Source organism: Callospermophilus lateralis, unplaced genomic scaffold (genome assembly GCF_048772815.1).
Source record: "Callospermophilus lateralis isolate mCalLat2 unplaced genomic scaffold, mCalLat2.hap1 Scaffold_93, whole genome shotgun sequence".
NCBI lineage: Eukaryota > Metazoa > Chordata > Mammalia > Rodentia > Sciuridae > Callospermophilus > Callospermophilus lateralis.
In genome coordinates this window covers 474,473-497,742 of record NW_027517451.1, presented here as the reverse complement: position 1 = coordinate 497,742, position 23,270 = coordinate 474,473, and the positions used below count along the sequence as shown (strand labels likewise).

The 23,270-nt window shown below is 36.3% G+C and overlaps 1 pseudogene; it reads right to left on the bottom strand.

Annotated features, from left to right (window-relative positions):
• The window catches only part of LOC143388306 (nucleotide sugar transporter SLC35D1-like), a 61,447-nt pseudogene that overhangs the window by 18,538 nt on the left and 19,639 nt on the right, over window positions 1-23,270 (bottom strand).

Sequence of the window (23,270 nt, the reverse complement as noted above, 5' to 3'; positions counted from 1 at the left end):
TTCCATGACTGACTTATTTCACTGAGTATGATGTCTTTCAGGTCCATCCAGGATAATGGAAATGATAGGATTTTCTTGGTTTAAGGCTGAATACTATTTCATTTCACATTTTTAAAATCTATGTATCAGTGAAAATTTGGGTTGTTTCCATATCTTAGCTACTATGAATAATGCTGGAATGAACACGAGTACAGATTTTTCTATGAGATCCTGATATCAATTCTTGTGGATGTATGCCCAGGAGGGGAAGTGCTAGGTCATATGGCATTTCTACTTTTAATGTTTTGAGGATCCTCCATACTGTTTTACATGGCAACTGAACATTTCCACCCATAATCTATGGATTCCAATTTCTCCACACCACTGCTAACACTAGTTTTTGTTTTTTGATAGTAGCCATTCTTAAAGGTATGAGATGGTACTACATGTAGTTTTGATCTGTGTTTCTCTGATATTGGTGATGTTAAGCACTTTTTCCTATACCTGCCAGTCATTTGTATGTCTTCTTTGAAGAATGTCTTTGCCCAAGTTTTAATCAGGTTATGTTTTTGCTATTGAGTTATGTGGATTTCTTAAGTATTTTGGAAATTAACCCTTTATCAGCTACATGGTTTGCTAAGTCTTTTGTCCCATTCTGTGGCTAGCTTTATCCCTCTGCTGTCTCCTTTACTGTGCCAAAGCTTTTTCATTTAATGTAGTCCCAATTATCTATTTTTGCCTGTGCTTTTAATGCCAGATCCATGAACTCAAGACCAAGGTAATGAAGTACTGTCCTCATTCTCTTAGGGATTTTACAGTTCCAGGTCTTATGCTTAAGTCTTTAAACCAATTTGAGTTGATTTCTGTATATAGTGAAAGATAAGAAAGTGATTTCATTATTTTGCATGTGGATATCCATTTTGCCAACACCATTTATTGAAAACATTATCCTCTCCCCACTGTATGCTCTTAGCATCTTTGTCAAAAATCAATTGATCACAAATATGTGGGTTAATTTCTGGGTTCTCTATTTTGTTCGCCCAGAAGGCTTTATGCCAGAACTCTATTTATTAAATTACTTCAGTTTAGTAATAAATTCTGAAATCAGAAAATGTGGTACCTCTATCTTCTTTCTCAAGACAGCTTTGGCTGTTCTTGGGTCTTTTGATACTCTGTATGAATTTTAGGACTTTTTTCTATTCTGTAAGAAATACCATTTGGATTTGATGGGAATATCACTTAAATCTGTGCACTGCTTTGAGTAGTATGGGCATTTTAACAATATTAAGTCTTGAAGAAAGAATATACAATACCTTTCTAATAGCGCATGGGGGGCGGGGGGGGTCTTTTTTTTAATCAATGTATCATAGTTTTCAGTGTGTAATAAATATTTTGCTTTCTTGGTTAACTTTATTTATAAATATTTTATTCTTAATGCTATTGTAAATAAAATTGTTTTCTTAATTTCTTTTTCAGATGGTTTAATATACAGAAATACAATAGTTTTTTGTATATTGATATCTAACTTTTCAATCTTACAGTAGATTTGAGTGGCAGAGATCTGAAACAGAAGTTCTTACTTCATTTTGGCCATTATATCATTTATTTCAAGGAAGACAAAAAGAAAACCAATTCATCCCTGAGTTGGGTCTATATTTGTGTCACATGATCCTTTAATTCAGATTTTTAAAAATGAAATTCAGGGCACACTCAGAACAGATTCTCCATTTTACCCCATCTTGACCCTTCTTCATATATATTCATGAAATATTAAGACTGATATTAAGGAATGAATGGGTACTTTACATTTATCATTGTTTCACTCTAACATCTCTAAAGAAATAGTTATTTTCATTCCCAACACATAAGAAAACAAACTCAGAAGGGATAAACAATTTACTCAAAGTCACAAAGAAGGGAAGCATCAATGCAACTCCAATCAAGGTCTCAAACTCAACCTCTTAAAATATTCATTCTTCAGTTATCTATATACTATACCAATCCTCCTACCAACCCCTGATCCCTCAAATAACAAATGACTTTTCCTCTAAAAGACAGACAACAACAGTGGCAAATACATGTCAGGGAAAGGCCAAAAATGATTTGTTAACCTGTTAGTAATATTAATATTAATTTTCATATTGATTCATCAGGACGATAGAATAGTTATTATCATTGGTTTACATTTTAAGAACTAAAAGATAAGAGAAGTTAAACAATTTGCTGCATGTTAAAAAGATATTACCTATACTACTAGAGATCCTTACAGTTCCCAAAGTGCTTATTTACTAATCCATCTGAATTCAGAAAGCAATTATTCATTAAGCAACTATCAGGACTCATCCTAGAAGCTTGAAAAACATCAGTGAACAATAAAAGCAGAGATTTCTATACTCATGGAACTTACATTCTAGCTGGGGAGACAGAAATAGTAAATACAAGTAAGCAAATTATACATGATATTAGATGGTGATGTCTGGAAAAGATAAGTAGAAGAGGCAGGGTAAAGGATGTTAAAAGAAAGAAAGGAGTGTTAAAAGAAAGAACATTGCACTTTAAAATAAGGTGGTCAGTGTGGATTTGCTTGAGAAGGTAACATTTGGGCAAAAATTTACAGATATAAAGGAATAAGGCACGCAAATGTTCCAGGCAGAAGAAAAATCTAATCCAGCAGCCATAAAGAGAGAGCATGCTCAACATTCTAGAGAACAACAAGAGGTTTAAGTGGATGAAGTGGAGTAAGAGAGAAGGTAAGAGCTCAAGTTAGAGAGGTAAAGGGGTCAGATCTTACAGGATCTAGCAAGGACTTAGAAAGCTAAGGTAGTTATTGGGAGAATTGAAAGAATGATCTAATTACCTTTGATATGCCTACACTGACTATTCTGTTGAGAATTGACTGGGAAGAGGAAAGTTCATTGGTCAAACCATGCATACAAGTATTTAACACTAGGGTAAAAATCAAGACCAGAGATGCTGAGGTTAAATGATGATGAAAATAATGCAGAAGGTGAGAAGTGATCCTTTGCTGGATATTTTCTGAAGATAAAGCCAACAAAATTTGCTAACACACTGGACATTGGATACAAGATAGGAAAGTCAAGGGTAACTCCAAAGTTTTTGAATTGAGCATCTAGAAGGATAGCATCTCCAACAACCAAGATGATAGAGACAGTGGGTGGAGGAGAAGTGGAGGAAATAAAAGGAGCTCAGTTTTGGACAGGTCAGCTAGATATGTCAAGTAGGCTGTTAAACAAATTTAATTTTAGAACAGGAGTCTATCCCAAATATAAACGTGATAATTTTTAGGCATATAACTAACATTTAAAACCATGAAATTCAAATTGCCAAAACTAGAAATGATTTTTCATAAATATCTGAACTGATAAAGATTAAGTAAGATCTAAAGAAAGTTACTGATATATACAAATCAATTGTAACAGGGCTGGTATTCTTTTCTTTTTTTTTTTTTTTTTTTTTTAGTTACAGATAGACACAATATCGTTATTTATTTATATGTGGTGCTGAGGATCCAATCCAGTGCCTCACACATGCAAGGCAAATCTCTACCACTGATCCACAACCCTAGCCCAAGAGGTGGAATTCTTTAGCTCTTAATTTTTGAGAATGCTTCACTGCCAGCTAGTATAATTAAGCAACTGTCCTTTGAAAGCTAAATAAAGGGAGTTTACCTACCAGAAAAGATTTCCTAAATACTGTGCACAGAATATGGAATTATTTTCTCCCTTTTTCTCAAGAAGCATTATGTGGAGACATTAAATATCTAGCACAATGTAAGCATTCCATAAATATTATTTAATAAGTAAATAAATTTGCCATTAAATAATGCAAGCTTACTGTGACATTATTTTGAGTATCTAAACCCTATTTGTCAGACCGGAGCAGGAAGCCGCGACAGCCGCCCAGCCAGACCGGAGCAGGAAGCCGCGCCAGCCGCTCAGCCAGACCGGAGGAGGAAGTCCGGTCCCGCCCCGAGGGCTAGTCTCCAGGAAGCCCATCAACCCTTAAAACCCATCAAAGTGGGTGTGGCTACCAGCACAGTTGCGGCTGATCCAGGTACCCGGTTTCCAACTCCCCCACCCTTAGCTGCGATAACTCAAAATATTTCCCACAAGCTTTTGGGGATTGTAGCTATCAACACAAAACAACAACTGTAGAGGCACCTGGTTTCTACCTCAGAGACTAGAGTAGGGAAGATACAGGTGGAAGCTCATTTCCCTTCACACTGGCTATACCCACCACCCTGAATACAGAGGCTCAAACTAGGAATAGACAACGCCACCTACTGGAAGCAAGGAAAACAGTGTTCTGAGAGACTTTTTTTTCCCTCTCTTTCTCTTTTCTTTTCTCTCTTCCACAACCAAGAACTGAGCATGAACAACAGAATTACCAAAGTAATATAATATAGAGGAATTGCATATACCCCACCTCCCCCCTATTTTTTTTCTGTATTTCTATCTTACTTCCCTTTCCCTTCTCTTATTTCTCTTTTCTTCCTTGTTATTTCTTTTCTTTTCTCTCTCTTTTTTAATTCATATTCTCTCTATACCACTTTCAATCTCCTAACTTTTGCTATCTATACATAGGGTAACTATCTAAATAGGAGGTTGAGTCTATACATTCTTCTATAAATTACCAGTCGAATGGTTAGAGTTCTCCAAAGGTGCTAAGTTAGTTTAACCTCATTCCCTCACTCCTTTCTCTTTAAGTATAACATCCTTCGTCTGAAATTAAGTTTTCTATATGCCACCAGATATGGTACGCCTTTTATGAAACTAAGGAATATATTCTTAAGTAATAATTAAATCCAATATGTATAGTCTTAGAATCTAACTATAAATGTATTAATAATGAAAACTTGTCCTTAGATAATGTACTGTTGATATTGGGATCTGTTAACATTGTCTTTCTCCGAAAAAGAGGGATATTGGAGCTATTCAAGAACAATACAAATATATAAGGGGAAAAACATTAGCTCAACAGTTTCACAAAGCTAAAAAGAATCATGAGCAGTATGAAAAGACAAGGAAAGAAAGGACCACAAACAATACAGGTCAATTCAACATTAGATGAGGTAATATCTGCAGCTGATGGAATGTCAGACAAAGAGTTCAGGATATACTTGCTTCAGATGATCTGGAGTCTCAAGGAAGACATTATTCATCAAATTCAGACAATGAAAAATCACTTTGACAATGAATTACATAAACAAATCCAAGAAGCAAAAGATCAATTCTATAGGGAGATAGAGGATATAAAAAACAAACAAACAGAAATCCTGGAAATGCAGGAAACAATAAACCAAATTAAAAACTCAAATGAGAGTATTACCAGCAGAGTAGAACACTTGGAAGATAGAACTTCAGACAACGAAGACAAAGTTTTTCAACTTGAAAAGAACATAGACAGCTCAGCGAGAATGTTAAGAAATCATGAGCAGAACATCCAAGAATTATGGGATAACATCAAGAAACCAAACCTAAGAGTTATTGGGATACAAGAGGGTACAGAGGTCCAAACCAAGGGAATGAGTAGTCTATTCAATGAACTAATACTAGGAAACTTCCCACACTTAAAGAATGAAAAAGAAATCCAAATACTAGAAGCCTACAGGACACCGAATATACAAAATCATAAGAGATCCACACCAAGACATATAATAATGAAGATGCCCAACATACAGAATAAGGAGAGAATCTTAAAAGCCACAAGAGAGAGGAAGCAGATTACATTTAAGGGTAAACCAATCAGGATAACTGCTGATCTTTCAACACAGACTCTGAAAGCTAGAAGATCCTGGAACAACATATTTCAAACGCTGAAAAAAAAGGGTTCCAACCAAGAATCATGTATCCAGCGAAATTAAGCTTCAGGATTGAAGATGAAATAAAAATCTTCCATGATAAGCAAAAGTTAAAAGAATTTGCAGCTAGAAAACCAGCTCTTCAAAACATCCTTGGCAAAACATTACAGGAAGAGGAAATGAAAAATAACAATGAAAACCAACAACGGGAGATAGTACAATAAAGGAAAAACTAAGCATAGAGGAAAAACTAATCATGTTAAGTATCATACATAACCACATATGGCTGGAAATACAAACCATATCTCAATAGTAACCCTAAATGTTAATGGCTTAAATGCACCAATCAAAAGACATAGGCTAGTAGAATGGATTAAAAATAAAGATCCAACAATATGCTGCCTACAGGAGACTCATCTGATAGGAAAAGACATACACAGACTGAAGGTGAAAGGTTGGGAAAAATCATATCACTCATACGGACCCCGGAAGCAAGCAGGGGTGTCCATACTTGTATCAAATAAAATAGACTTCAAGCCAAAGTTAATCAAAAGGGATAAACAAGGACAATACATACTGCTCAAGGGAACCATACACCAACAAGACTTGACGATCATTAATATATATGCCCCAAACAATGGTGCAGCTACGTTCATCAAACAAACTCTTCTCAAGTTCAAGAGTCTAATAGACCACAACACAATAATCATGGGAGATTTTAATACACCTCTCTCACCAATGGACAGATCTTCCAAACAAAAATTGAATAAAGAAACCATAGAGCTCAATAATACAATAAATAACTTAGACTTAATTGATATATACAGAATATACCACCCAACATCAAGCGGATACACTTTCTTCTCAGCAGCACATGGATCCTTCTCAAAAATAGACCATATATTATGTCACAGGGCAAAGCTTAGCAATTACAAAGGAGTTGAGATACTACCATGCATTTTATCTGATCATAATGGAATGAAATTGGAAATCAATAATAAAATGAGAAAGGAAAAACCCTACATCACATGGAGATTAAACAATATGCTACTGAATGAACAAAGGGTTACAGAAGACATCAAAGAGGAAATTTAAAAATTCTTAGAGGTAAATGAAAACTCAGAAACAACATATCGAAATCTTTGGGACACTATGAAAGCAGTACTAAGAGGAAAATTCATTTCACTGAGTTCATTCCTTAAAAGAAGGAAAAGCCAACAAATAAATGACCTCATACTACACCTCAAAGCCTTAGAAAAAGAAGAACAAATCAGCAGCAAATACAGTAGAAGGCAAGAAATAATTAAAATTAGAGCAGAAATCAATGAAATCGAAACAAAAGAAACAATCGAAAAAATTGACAAAACTAAAAGTTGGTTCTTTGAAAAAATAAATAAGATTGATAGACCACTAGCCACACTAACAAGGAGAAGAAGAGAGAGAACCCAAATCACTAGCTTATGGGATGAAAAAGGCAACATCACAACAGACAATTCAGAAATACAGACGATAATTAGAAATTATTTTGAAACCCTATACTCTAATAAAATAGAAGATAGTGAAGGCATAGATAAATTCCTTGAGACATATTTACTACCCAGATTGAATCAGGAAGATATAAACAACCTAAACAGATCAATATCAAGGGAGGAAATAGAAGAAGGCATCAAAAGACTACCAACCAAGAAAAGCCCAGGACCGGATGGATATACAGCAGAGATTTACAAAACATTTAAAGAGGAACTAATACCAATACTCCATAATCTATTTCAGGAGATAGAAAAAGAGGGAGAACTCCCAAATTCATTCTATGAGGCCAATATCACCCTGATTCCCAAACCAGAGAAGGACACCTCAAAGAAAGAAAACTACAGACCAATATCCCTAATGAATTTAGATGCAAAAATCCTCAAGAAAATTCTGGCAAATCGTATACAAAAACATATCAAAAAGATTGTGCACCATGATCAAGTAGGATTCATCCATGGGATGCAAGGCTGGTTCAATATACGGAAATCAATAAACGTTATTCACCACATCAATAGACTTAAAGATAAGAACCATATGATCATCTCGGTGGATGCAGAAAAAGCATTCGACAAAGTACAGCATCCCTTTATGTTCAAAACATTAGAAAAACTAGGGATAACAGGAACTTACCTCAAAATTATAAAAGCTATATATGCTAAGCCTCAGGCTAGCATCATTCTAAATGGAAAAAAACTGAAGGCATTCCCTCTAAAATCTGGAACAAGACAGGGATGCCCTCTCTCACCACTTCTATTCAATATAGTTCTCGAAACACTGGCCAGAGCAATTAGACAGACGAAAGAAATTAAAGGCATAAAAATAGGAAAAGAAGAACTTAAATTATCACTATTTGCGGATGATATGATCCTATACCTAGAAGACACAAAAGGGTCTACAAAGAAACTACTGGAGCTAATAAATGAATTCAGCAAAGTGGCTGGATATAAAATCAACACGCATAAATCAAAGGCATTCCTGTATATCAGCGACAAATCTTCTGAACTGGAAATGAGGACATCTACCCCATTCACAATATCCTCAAAAAAAATAAAATACTTGGGAATCAACCTAACAAAAGAGGTGAAAGATTTATACAATGAAAACTACAGAATCCTAAAGAGAGAAATAGAAGAAGATCTCAGAAGATGGAAAAATATACCCTGTTCATGGATAGGCAGAACTAACATCATCAAAATGGCAATATTACCAAAAGTTCTCTATAGGTTCAATGCAATGCCAATCAAAATCCCAACGGCATTTCTTGAAGAAATAGATAAAGCAATCATGAAATTCATATGGAAAAATAAAAGACCCAGAATAGCAAAAGCAATTCTAAGCAGGAAGTGTGAATCAGGAGGTGTAGCGATACCAGATTTCAAACTGTACTACAAAGCAATAGTAACAAAAACAGCATGGTACTAGTACCAAAACAGGCGGGTGGACCAATGGTATAGAATAGAGGACACAGAAACCAATCCACAAAATTACAACTATCTTATATTCGATAAAGGGGCTAAAAGCATGCAATGGAGGAAGGATAGCATCTTCAACAAATGGTGCTGGGAAAACTGGAAATCCATATGCAATAAAATGAAACTGAATCCCCACCTCTCGCCATGCACAAAAGTTAACTCAAAATGGATCAAGGACCTTGATATCAAATCAGAGACTATGCGTCTGATAGATGAAAAGGTTGGCTCCCATCTACATATTGTGGGGTCGGGCTCCAAATTCCTTAATAGGACACCCATAGCACAAGAGTTAAAAACAAGAATCAACAAATGGGACTTACTTAAACTAAAAAGTTTTTTTCTCAGCAAGAGAAACAATAAGAGAGGTAAATAGGGAGCCTACATCATGGGAACAAATTTTTACTCCTCACACTTCAGATAGAGCCCTAATATCCAGAGTATACAAAGAACTCAAAAAATTAAACAATAAGAAAACAAATAACCCAATCAACAAATGGGCCAAAGACCTGAACAGACACTTCTCAGAGGAGGACATACAATCAATCAACAAGTACATGAAAAAATGCTCACCATCTCTAGCAGTCAGAGAAATGCAAATCAAAACCACCCTAAGATACCATCTCACTCCAGTAAGATTGGCAGCCATTATGAAGTCGAACAATAACAAGTGCTGGCGAGGATGTGGGGAAAAGGGTACTCTTATACATTGCTGGTGGGACTGCAAAATGGTGAGGCCAATATGGAAAGCAGTATGGAGATTCCTGGGAAAGCTGGGAATGGAACCACCATTTGACCCAGCTATTGCCCTTCTCGGACTATTCCCTGAAGACCTCAAAAGAGCATACTACAGGGATACTGACACATCGATGTTCATAGCAGCACAATTCACAATAGCTAGACTGTGGAACCAACCCCGATGCCCCTCAATAGATGAATGGATAAAAAAAAATGTGGCATTTATACACAATGGAGTACTACGCAGCACTAAGAAATGACAAAATCATGGAATTTGCAGGGAAATGGATGGCACTAGAGCAGATTATGCTAAGTGAAGCTAGCCAATCCCTAAAAAACAAATGCCAAATGTCTTTTTTGATATAATGAGAGCAACCAAGAACAGAGCAGGGAGGAAGAGCAGGAGGAAAAGATTAACATTAAGCAGAGTCATGAAGTGGGAGGGAAAGGGAGAGAAAAGGGAAATTGCTTGGAAATGGAAGGAGACCCTCATTGTTATACAAAATTACATATAAGAGTTTGTGAGGGGAATGGGAAAAAAATAAGGAGAGAAATGAATTACAGTAGATGGGGTAGAGAGAGAAGATGGGAGGGGAGGGGAGGGGGGATAGTAGAGGATAGGAAAGGTAGCAGAATACAACAGTTACTATTATGGTATTATGTAAAAATGTGGATGTGTAACCGATGTGATTCTGAAATCTTTGTAATGTTTTGAATAACCAATAAAAAAATAAAATTAAAAAAAATAATAAATAAACCCTATTTGTCAATGAGGTTATATTTAATTAAACATTTTTACTTACCTGATATTTAAGCCAATGAAATTTGTCCATGTGAAAATATAATCTCCACCAAAGACCATTCCAATGTAAGTTATTAATATATTCTAAAAAGAAAAGAAGTGATATATTGTTACATAGGTTTAACCAAGTTTTTTAAATGTACATATAAACTCATCCATGCTGTGACCTTAAATACCCTTAAAATACAAAAAAAAAAAAACCAGTAACAACATATACCCATTAACCCTAAAGTGAGTGTAGTATGAACAAGGACACCAGTAAGAAGTCAATGACATTAGCCTGTTCCCAAATAATTTCTCCAGAAGTAAATGCTTGTAAATCATTAACAAGATTATCAAACTTTCCCTGTCTTTTGGGATGGCTGACAGATGGCTTTTTACTCTGATTGGGATAACTACTGATTATGAGAGAAAAAATAAAGGATGAAAGAATGCTAACATGCAAACATCTTTCCTCTTCTTTTAAAAAAAGAAAAAGGGGATGATGGGAACTTTGCCAACATGAAGACTATTATTAGAGAAATTTTCCTTGCTATCTTCAATAACACATAGGAAGTCATTTTGAAGTATTATATCTAAAATCACTTCTGACACTCCTATGTATAAACATCCAGCTCTCTTTAGTTATCTTCAGATTAAAAAAGCAGAAAACAACTTTCTAAAGTTTAAACTATAATTCAATTCCTTTCAAATATTCCTTCTTTTTTATTCATAAGTTACTGCTTCCCTCTCTTTTGAAACTACCATAAACTGTCAATGTAGCAACATTCCTGGATCAGACCTAAAGGCCAGGACTTGGTTATAGCTTAGTGGTAGACTGCTTGCCTAGATAAGGCCATTGGTGCAATCTTCAGTAGTGAAAAAAACAAAAACTAAAAACAAAACTTCAAAATAACTCTCATAAGAGTGCTCTTTCAGAGAGCATTCAAAATTACACCAGCTTCTTCTAGGTCTAAGGACAGTGACAGCAAGTTACCTTACATCAGGGTTTTTTTTTTTTCTTCTTGTATTTGTAGATAGACATCAGGACTTTATTTTATTTGTTTATTTTTATGTATGCTAAGAATCAAACCCAGTACATCAGACCAAGCGCTATGCCACTGATCTACAGCCCTAGCCCTAGAGCAGATTTTCTTACTGAAGGATAAAAATATATGTATTTTGTAATAGTAAACAAAGCCAATAGGTATGCTGGAAAAGTAAATAACAGGACCTCTCTTTGAATACAAAGATACAGGGAGAAAGTGAATTAATTTGCATAAACTGTGCAGGAAACTTCAGAAAGGAGGGGGGCCTACTGAGAGCACAACTTGCTTTTCAAAATCAGAAAAATTGTAGGTATATATTAGGGTATCTTAAGCAACATTTGCTATCAGGAGGACACCAACCTCCCCCAGACAGAATGTTACAGGAAGCACAGAAGATTATACTGTGAGCTCAAAACTAAGACTGTAATTCTCCAACTTTAGTGTATCTGAGAATTACCTGGAAACCTTGTTAAAAATGAATATTTCCAGGTTATACTCTACAGATTGTGATTTAGTTTATCTGGAGTATTCCTGGGGATTCCTTTTTTAATCAGAAATACTAATTGATTTTCCTATCACACCTCACCAAAGAGAAATGAGGAATCTGACAGAGGGTTTGTGAAGTTGGGATCCTTAAGAACAGAAAGAAGCTTAAAGCCTCCTAAAAGAACAGCTGAGCAGAAAAGCTAGTAAAAGAAAAGCAGAAAAGTTAATGAAAGAAGTACCACTGTAGCTTTGGTAGATTCTAACTCCCATCTATTAGCTCTCCTTCAACAGTGAGACCATGCAGCAGTGAGGAGCAAAAGCAATTAATCCGGCAATACAGTTTTTCCCTCAAAGGTCTGAAATAAATCTGCTCCCTTGGGACTGAGTAAATCCTTGGTTACTTAATTATATCAACAGAATATATCAAAATTATATCAAAAGTATAACAAAAGAAAAGTATGGACGCACATTAGATATCACTGTGTGTGTATCCCAGGTTCACAACAATAAAGTACACACTGATAAATTTCAAGCAAGTCATTTAATTATTTAAACCAAACATAGGCTTTTCTACCCCATCCTTCTCCTTAGCTAAAACATGGTACCAAATGCCCTATCTCCTATGTTCTAACTGCTCTTATTCTAAAGATACAAGCCGTCCACTTTGCTCTTGAAGCATCAACTATGCAAAACCAAAACACAGCAGAGAGCTACTTTGAGGGGCTAAAACTATCTCAGTCAGCCCAGTCCCTTGTCTTTAGCTTTTTGGGAGAATTCACACAGTTGACTTGTTATAGCTTAATTTAGAATTCTATTCATGTCAAACACTCTAATTTCATGATTTGAAGCTACAGACTTTGGGAAATTATAACCCAATCTGATTTCTAACAGGAGATTGGGCAGGCCTCATTCCACTGGGGGTTCAGAACACCAGGGATGGGCCCCACTCCACTGGGGGCATGTTTTACTTAGTAGTCAGTAAAAATGTTACCTCTACTGATGACTATTGAAGCATCAGAAAGGAAGCCACCAAAGTAACCATCCTCTTCTTCCCAAATGATCATGGACCTACCTCTCTGTCTTGTCTTTTTTAGAAAGTAAACCCACTTGGCTAATTCAAATATGCCATGACCTCCTTGATCTTAGAGAGCTAGAATGACAAAATCAGATGAAAGAGGTCTCAGGCTTCAGTGAACTTTAGCTCAATACTCAAATCAACTTGGCTCTCTTGGCTGAAGACAAATGAGTCTCCCTCAAATAAAACAGTTCAGGAGGAAGCAACATTACTGAAAATGTCAGACACAATTTTTAAAAGTGGGTCATATAAGGTCTGGCTCAGTCATAAGAAAAGCACCCTTGATTAGCTTGTGGCCAGCACCTCTTCACATAGAATACCAGAACTCAGTGAAACAGAGCAGTTCTTGCTTCCATTAATGGGATGGGCCTATCACTACTAAGCTATTCATCTGCCCTGTCACAAATAGGCCTAAATTTTCTTTCTTCCTCTACTCTAAGATAATACATTTTCCTTTTCCTGCACTCCTCAGAGCTAAGTTGCCTGCAAGCAGAGCAGGCCCTTCCTGAATTCTTAAAGACTTTCAGAAATGCAACACAACCCATCAAAACTAATAAGATAGAATAGGAAATGAGGATTATGGGACGTAAAAACATAAAAAGATTATTATTTTAGAGGATCAATAGTCAAAAAAGCACATACCAAAAAGATATTAGTATTTTTTTTCCAACTTACCTTAATACAGCCAACTATTGTAGTTGTAAGAGCAGAATTATACTGAGTGCAGAGCACTGTGGCATATATCAAGATGAACCTAGGGTGAAGAAGGAAAAGGTACATCATAATGAAGACCCAGTGCTTAACTTTAAAATAATCTCTAGCCAAGAGAAACAGCCAGTATTGGCCATGCTAGCTCATTCTAGTCATCGAGCAACTGTGAGCTTTCTTCACCTCACTGTTGTTACATTGAAGCTTCAGATTTTTTAAGACTTCTAAAGAGAAACACACATCCATTTCCTGTCCTGGTGTTTTTCTGATCCCCTCAACAAAACCATGAAACCATTACTTATAATGATGAGTATTCTTTAGCAATCATGCTTCCTACTATCTCACCTAAGCTAGACAGAAAGCTCAGATCTCACAACCCTAGCTCACTTGTATACCTCTCATGAGGACAATGTGACCTCTGGACAGGATGAAGGCAAGAGGGATTCTTAAGGATGGAAGAAAATCAAACTGGAACTACTTTAAGAGGGGATACAGGCTCCCTCAATTACTAAGTAGCAGCATTTGGAAATCCTAGGTTTCCACTGAGGTTTTTGAGCTGACTTAATCCTAGGGAAGCATGTCATTATATTCTAAAGCATCTGCTCACTACGCCAGGTCCAGTCACAGATGAGCTGACTGGCTAAGGGAAGGACACATTTTAGAAACATGAAAGTGAGGAGAGAAGCATGTTTGCAGATATTCTTTGCCTTTTACATCTTCTCTTCTAGACAGAAGACAACATGGTAGAGATAAATCAATTAGCCCCAAAGTCAAATGCAGCCTTGCCATCTACTGCTTGTGTAAACTTTGATAATTAATTTTTGAACCTGCTTTCTCATAGGTTAGAGAACAACAACATGTGTCAAACTGTCAATGTATAGATAAAATAATGCATACTGAAATAAAATGATGCTTATTATAGACAAGGCCAATGGATAAATATCAGCTCTTTTCTTCCTCTAACATGACTTTGGGATCAATTCAGCAGCCTTAAGAGCACACTCCCAGGTGGTACTATGAAACCACTTGAGTCTGGAATTGATTATCCTAAGCTGACAACTCAGGAGCCCAAACATATACTGGGAAATGAGGCAAATGAACTCCTGAACAAATTTCTCTTATCTATGTCTCTAGGAAAACTATCGGCTAACAAGGTGATAAACACTCACCCCATCACACAGGAGAGGGTGAACTGTAGAAGAAAGAGGGTGTCAGCCCAGCCTTCAAACTCCATTGCCTATAATATGCAAGGAAGCATTAGATTTTAGAGCAGGCCCTCAGAAGGAGCTCATTCATTCATTAATGAAAATCCTTTTATGTTTGTTTCTCCAACATGCACACACATGCACGCGCACGCACGCGCGCGCACACACACACACACACACACACACACACACACACACAGGCATGCATTTCCCTGAATCACTCCCAGGATAGAGTGATGTTCAAGTTTCAAATATATCAAACTGAACCAACAAAAATTTTCAAAAGACACCCTACTTTCTAAAATGTAATGTGGGGAGATTTTTTACTTCTCCCTACTAGTGCAAAGAAATATCTATTTCCTTAAGGCACACATCCACATCTGGCTAAACTCAGCTATTCTCCCAGATGGCTGTTAGTGTACTAGTGTTAAAGGTTTTCTCCAACATTAAAACACATTTCTAGCCAGGTGCAGTGGCACACACCTGTAATCCCAGCAGCTAGGGAGGCAAAGGCAGGAGGATTGTGAAGTCAAAGCCAGCCTCAGGAATTTAGTCAAGCACTAAGCAACTCAGTGAGACCTTGTCTCTAATAAAATACAAAACCAGGTTATGGATGTGGCTCAGTGGTCAAGTACCCCTGAATTCAATCCCAGGTACCTCCTCCCCCCCTCAAAAAATTTCCTCCTTGGCAATATGTGAGAATTCAAGTATAGAAGTAATTATACAAATACAACTAAGATCTACTCCAGGAGAATTATTGTTCATATATATATGACATGATATAATATCATATATATTATATATCACTTATATATATCATCTCACACACACACACACACCCCACACACATATATACACACACCACAATTTGTTTAGTCAAGAGTCAATGGACTTTTATTTGGGTTGTTTCTACAATTATGTTATTATAAATAAAGCTGCAATTAACCTTGGAGTAAAAGCCTATTGACACATTATTATTTGCCTTTGGTAAATATCTAGGACATTAGATTGCTAGTTTTTTTTGGTAAATTTATCCTTAATTTTATAAGATAAACCTTTTTCTTGTAAACTGTATACTTTTTTCCAAAGTAGCTACATAATTATATATTCTACCCAGCACTGTATGAGAGCTCTCACCGCTGTACATGTTCATCAATATTTAGAATTCCCAGAGACTATTCTGGTGAGTGGCATGTGGCATTTCAGAATTCTAACTTGTTTCCCTAATGACTAACAAGGGTTGGGTATCTTTTAATGTGCTTATCTGACATCAGTATTTCTTTTTTTTATAGTCTACCCAAATCTTCTGCCAAATTTTAATTAAAAGTCTTCTGATGACTGAGTTTTAAGTTTTTTTTATACATTCTTGATGAATATCTTTAATCATGTACATGTGGTACACACACACATGCATGGATGACTTCAGAGTAAAAAATAATCAGAATTATATAGCAAAAACCTTAAATAAATCTCTCTATACTCTATATACAGGAGTTCCTTCCCTCCTTAATCTCCTATGCTAACGGGGCAGGATTCTGACATGTATTAACTTAGGCCTTGGGGCACTATGCTAAAGAGGATTTAATTAGGTCTGCTCATAATGAAATAGAAAACTACAGCAATAAATAATACTGCCTAATATTTGTGGAGTGCTTCTGAATAGATCATGTCATTTGAGCCCCATGATAACCCTCTAAGATGAAAAAGCCAAGTCATATTATCCCCAGAAGACATCAAATGACTAACTAACTTTAGGTCACATAACTAATATATTAGACTCAAATCTACACATTGCAAGTCCATGGCTCTTTACAATGAACATTAAATTTTATTCAGGAAAAATGCCCCAAATATATACTGCATAGGCCCCCTTTGGGGATACAGTAACTATTCTGTAGAATATTAAAATAAATCTTATGGCCATTATTCTATTTACACAATTCAAAAACAGAAAAATAATTGTCAGAGGATTTATTTTCGCCATTTTCCTAAGTATTTGGCCTATGTCTAAAGAAAGCCAGTCTATGGCACAAGTAGCCTGCTGCATTCCTCTACTTCACCACAAGAATAGATCTTTGACAGCAACAAAATCAGCAGCAGCCATTTGAAAGTACAGCTGAAGGACAAATATGACCCATTCAGTCACCTCAAGAGCCCACCCTCCCTGCTATCTGCCATAAGAACAGCATTAAGAAAGCAATAAAAGCTACCACTTATTACAAGCTTCCTATGTGCCAGACTCAGAAATATTCAGTAACTTTTCCAAAATTATTCAGCTAGTAAGAGCTTGTTCAGTTCCACAGCCTACAGTCCTTTTATCTATACTTCTGGGAAACAACACAAGTTTTTCTACTCGATGGCTGCTCTTATCAGATCAGTGAGTCAAAAGCAGGAGTTCTACTTGTAACTCTGCATTAACTTTCTGTGAGGTCATAATAAAGTCATATAACCTCTATGAGCCCTTGTCTATATTACAAAGGTAGAAAACAATCTGCTCCTTCTGCTTTTTGTTAGAAACAATTTGGAGAATAAAATAAGATATATAAATTATATAAATATATACTGAATTTATAAAGAGAAGAGATTATTTACTTAAGCTTCCACCACTACCATTATTAACTCATGATGGTAGATTTGCAGGGAAGAAAAATTTTGTTTTTAAGGTTCTGGGTATTGAACACAGGGCCATACACATGCTAGGCAAGTGCTCTACCATTAAGCGACACCCACAGCCCCAACAGGCAAACCTTTTTATTTTCCCTATGACAGGAGATACAGAAGGCACAACAGTCATGTACTTTTTTTAATCAGGAAAAATAAAATGTTTAAACAAAACAAAACTTCTGCCTCTAGAGAAAACTCTGATAAAGAGTCACTGTGACGAGAATGACCTGACTGGTCATTCTGTGTGTAACACAGAACTAAATAGGACTCTGCCACAAGCTCCATGATCTGCAGTCTTGGCTAAGTGGTGGCTGTGGTTACAGACTGAACATACAAAGATGCTTTCTTAGGCTTCCTTCTGTTTTGAATGAAGTCTCCACCTCTACAGGTGCTGGTGGTATTCTGTAATTCCATGGGTCAAAATCTCCAGGAGTGAAAACAGTGTCATACAATCAAAGGGCAAAGGTTATATGGACCTACCATGTTCTGTGTAAGATTTTTAGTCAAATAAAAATATTTGAAACAGAAAAGTTTAACTATAAAATTTATTCTTTACTAGCTTAGATAAAGGAAATTAAAAGATTTAGGGAGTATCTGAGTAAGATTAAGCACTAAAATGACATACAATAATAAAACTAAAATCTAGTCCAGGAATACAATCAGATTTTGTCTTTTTTTTTCCTTTGGTACCAGGGATTGATCTGAGGGGGCACTCAACCACTGAGCCACATCCCCAACCCTATTTTGTATTTTATTTAGAGACAGGGTCTTATTAATTTGCTTAGCACCTTGCTTTTGCTGAGGCTAGCTTTGAACTCACCATCCTCCTGTTTCAGTCTCCAGAGACACTGGGATAATAGGCATGAACCACTGTGCCATCAAGATTTTTTCTTTTGTACCAGCTCTGATTGATTAATTCTGGCTGTCTGAAACACTGTAGTGGGAAACATTATGAGGCTATGTCCAGGCTCAAAAAGGAAAGTACTGTGACTATTTGTCCTTGTCCATAAGAGCACAGGATAATATCTGCACTGATTCACCACTCCTGATCTAAAGAGAAACGTGGAATAATTTCATTGTGCATTTCAGTCTCAAGTGCAACCATTTCCACTTCCAGGGAAACTTGCTAAACAAAAAGTAAATAACTTATTTTATATGCAAACTAAAATCTGAAGTATAAATGAGACATTTTCTGTGTTTTGATTCTCCCTGCTTACCTTGAAAAATCTTAACAAACACTTTAGGCTTTCTATACTCTATATAGAACATCATGGTAAAAAGGTTGTAAATGATGTAAATCTATTTTGAAATTTCTTTCTCTTAAAAAAAACTATTGAGAAAAAAATGTGGCCTTTTCTAAAAGTAAACTGCTAGGAAACTTGCTAAGGCAGAACAAAGATAATGTTAGTGGTGCAAATGATCTGCCATAGTTCTCTCCCTGCCTTGGGAAAGTCAGGTGAGTTCCTAGAATCAGTGGTGCTGGGTTACCCACCTTGACATTATTATAACCATTTTCTACCTCTCCTGCTCTGCCCCTTATGCTAGCTTAAATGAGAATATGAGCCCAGATATTTTCACTATCTCGCTGCTCACTACGCTCTGCCACCAATATAAAACCTATGTATGATGGCAAAACTACACTTACTAAACTTACTAACCAAGTTTCTTGCTCCTGTTGAAAAAGTCACATCCTCAAAAATGACTAATAACAAGAGTAGTCACCCTGGACAGTAGCCTAAAACTTTTTCATAATTTAAACAGCAGTGCTTCATAAGAGACACTTCCAGACAGATGATTTGTGTGGCAACTTTTCTTGTCATTCCCCTAAGTCATGTAATATAACCAGTGATATAATGAAGACATTATACAATGTCCCAGTGCCTACAGTACTAGCCTTGTGAGATTCACAGCAAGAGGTCTGTTGTTCCATTCCTACGTGAGAATACCTAGCAGAATGTGCTGCCAGAAAGCAGAGCTCCAACTCCTGTGACTCTGAATCACTGGCTTTATGCTGCATACATTCCCTTTTGGAGGCAGCAACTAATGAATTTAAACACAATCTGTCCTGACACTTTGGAAAGTCATTAGTGAAGTGATGTCCACTCCACCTCTACCTATATTAATTAGATATCTTTTATTAACAGGAAGCTGGTTTTCATATAATATGTACAAACTTTTTAAAATATTTTAGAAGATATGTATTTTAAAAACATTAAGTGCTAAAATATTGGTTCTTTGGTTCAAGGTAAATGCAAGACTTGCAAACCTTGAATAAACTTTTAAAACACAAACATACACACACACATACACACATACAACCAGACTAGTTTCTGAGAATGCTTTCCCAAGGCTTTCCCTTGTACTATGTGCTCACTGAGATGCATTGTTCAATTGGAACTTGCCTTTTAGTCTTTAAGGTAATTTAGTTCTTTCATCCTTAACCTCTAATTCTTTCTTAAAGATTGTATCAATCCTGTCAAATACCTCTCTGGACCTTTCAGAGCCTCTTGTTGGATTCTTGCCCTAGCAGAGGAAAATTTTTCTTCCTTTGCCTACTTAGGTTAATAGTGACACTTTGAGAAAAATAATTCAAATTTTGCTTTAGTTTGCATCCAGGTCAAGAATCTGCAAATCTAAAAATGCAAACAAATAAATTTGTTCTATCTTTCCCAGTTATTTTTGAAGTTAGGATTCATCACAGAATACTCATCATTTATTCCAAAAAAATAATATTTTTCTTATTGTTCACTTTATAAAGTACAGTTTTTAAATACCTTCACATGATTCTACAATAAAAACAATTCAGAAAAATAAAGAGTTTGGAAGTGTCCCTTCATTCTTTTCTATATACCTATTCCCACACACAAATGCAAAATTTGATGGTTACTTTATTAGTTTCATATATAATTTTTCCAGTTCCTTTATTGAAATAAGTGAATAAACTATGTGTGTCTTATTTTTTGTTTCATTTTACTCAAAGAAAGCCTACCCTTTGCACCATGCTTTTACATTTAACCACTCATCACGGAGATCTTTTCATTCAATACAAAGAGAGCTTCCATGCAATAAGTGGCCTAAGCTCAGGAGAGCCAGGAGTTCCACGGATGAAAGCAGTTGGTAAGCATTGATTATCTGGGAGCACTAGATTCAGGCCAGCTGGGAGGACAGCAGCCTAGTAGTGTCCACACCAATATGACTTTTACTGCTCATAAATTCTGTCTCTTCCCAGAAAAGGAACTACTTTGAGAATATTTTATCCCAACCTCCCCATTTTATACATGACAAAGTAGAGTGGGAGAGCAGAAGGACTTATCCAAAATCAGCTAGTGCATGGGGACAGACCTAGAAGATGCTGGTTTTTTGCACGTAGGCCCAAATTTCTCTTCATTGTACCATTTATATCACTAGCTTTTAAGGACTTGTTATTACTTGGAGAGTAAATTTCAAATTCCAATATCTAGCACTGGTTCTAATTTAGAAGGAAACAGGGTGTGGTATAATGAGAAGAGTGACAGAACCAGTCTTACAATCAGGAAATCTGGGAAATCTAGACCTGGGTCCTCTCTGGCGCCTATTTCCTCACTTATGAAATAAAAGGTTTGAACCAGATGCTCTCCAAGGCCTCTCCGAGTCTTACACTTCTATCTTCTAACAACACTTGCATCTATGCCGGTGTTCATACTTAGTTCTGCCTGGAACACACCTTTCATTTCTCCTCCTCCACCTTTCTCAAGGTCCACCTTGGCTTTCCCTGATATGTACCCATTCAGAAAATGCTAAGAGTTCATTTCTCAGGATTCAGAACATTCTTTTTCCTCAACCTAGATCTAGATTACTTCCACTCCAAAAAGCCACACAAATTGGTTTCTCAATCCATTCAGTTCATGTCTGCTTAAATGAATCTTGTAAAGACACCTTTCTTAGCTAACTTACTAAAAACAGTACTTCCCTTCATTCTCCTCATGCTCTACTTCTCTTCATTGCTCTTAGTATATAATTTATGTGTAGTCTATCTCACCCCACTGGAATCCAAGCACAATTAAAGCAAAGACCTTGGTCTTCTTTTTTTTTTTTACTTTTCAATTCTTAGAAGAGCATCTGGCATCTGACACATAATAAGCACTTAATATGGTCTTTGAAAGAACAGTGATTGTTCGTAAATAATTAATGACAAGGACAAGTTGCTGACTACTCCTAGTACTACTCTTTTAACCATCATTGAGTTATTTCTCACATTTGAGGGCTTGTCCTACAAGAAGTCCCTGCATGAAGTCCCAAATGGAGAATGTAAGTCAGGGACAGCAGATAGTTTGGGGAGATACATATACACAGGCAAAAAGCAAGGGTTCTGGAGTCAGACCGGTTCTAGTTTTGAACCTTGCCAACTGGGCTTGAGCATGTTTCTAGCATCTGAAAAACAGATATCAACCTACTACAGAGGTATGTAACAAAGATCAGCGGAAATTATTTATGTTGAAGTATCTTGTCAGGTAGAAGGCATCATACCAAATAGGTAAAGTATTCTAATGGCCAGAAACAGTCTTAAATTGTTTTTTGGCAACAGCCTCATTTAAAAATGTATGCATAAACACTCATGTTTGTCCAAATATACATATGCACATGTAGGAAGAAAAGCACACTGACAATCTGACAATGAATCGGACTCTTAGAAGAAAATCTGACACATAATAAGCACTTAATATGGTCTTTGAAAGAACAGAGAAAACTCTTACCTTACCATATATCCCATTCTTTAATGCAAACCCTTTTAGATAAGGCTTTAGACAAACAAACCACTATCTACTGTGAAAATCAATCTTCCAGTGGAAAAACTAAACCTCAGACCTCTTGTAGAACACTATGAGCCTCCTTGACACCCTGGGTTATGTAGGCTTTCACCTACGACATACAGACTGTTTTAAATAAAAAAAATAATCACTCAACCACCTTTGTAAGTCTTCTCTCTAAAACAAGCCCCAAAACAGGCTAACTGCTTATTGCATTTGGTGGTTAAGAAAACAAGAACTGGGCTGGGATTGTGGCTCAGTGGTAGAGTACCTGCCAGCAGGTACTCATACATACATGGCCAGTTCATACATGGCCAGTTCCATGGTTCTGGGCCGGAGGTGAGGCAGAACTTCATGGCAGAAGAGTGCAGTGGAGGGAAACAGCTCAGGAGTGGTCAAGAGGAAAAGGTCCTACACAAGGACAAAAGAAAAGCCCCCAAGGCAAGACACACCCCCAGTGACCCACCCCCTCCAGTCACACCCTACCTGCCTACAGTTACAGAATCACTGCTATTTCAAAGAATATATATTAAGTGCTTATTATGTCACAGATGCTCTTCTAAGAATTGAAAAGGGAAAAAAAAAGATGAAACCCAGTGTGAGGCACTGGGTTCGATTCTCAGCACCACATAATAAATAAATAAAAAAACAAATAAATAAATAAAGGCATTGTGTCCATCTACAACTAAAAAAAAATAAAAATAAACAAAAAAGAAAACAAGAACTACCTCACTAAACAACAATTGTTGATATGTAACTCACACCACTTTCTTCCTAACCTGAATACTCATAGTACTTACTAATAGGCATGCACTTTGATATTGTCTCATACCTAGGCTTTTGGGGGATACCTTATATCTAAACCATAAGGAGTATGTTGCTCTTAGAATGGCAAGTCTGCTCCCTAATAAGATGGTATGGTCTTTAAAGACGATACCATTTTATTGCAGCTTCTTTTTTTCTTATTTTCTGAGTCTA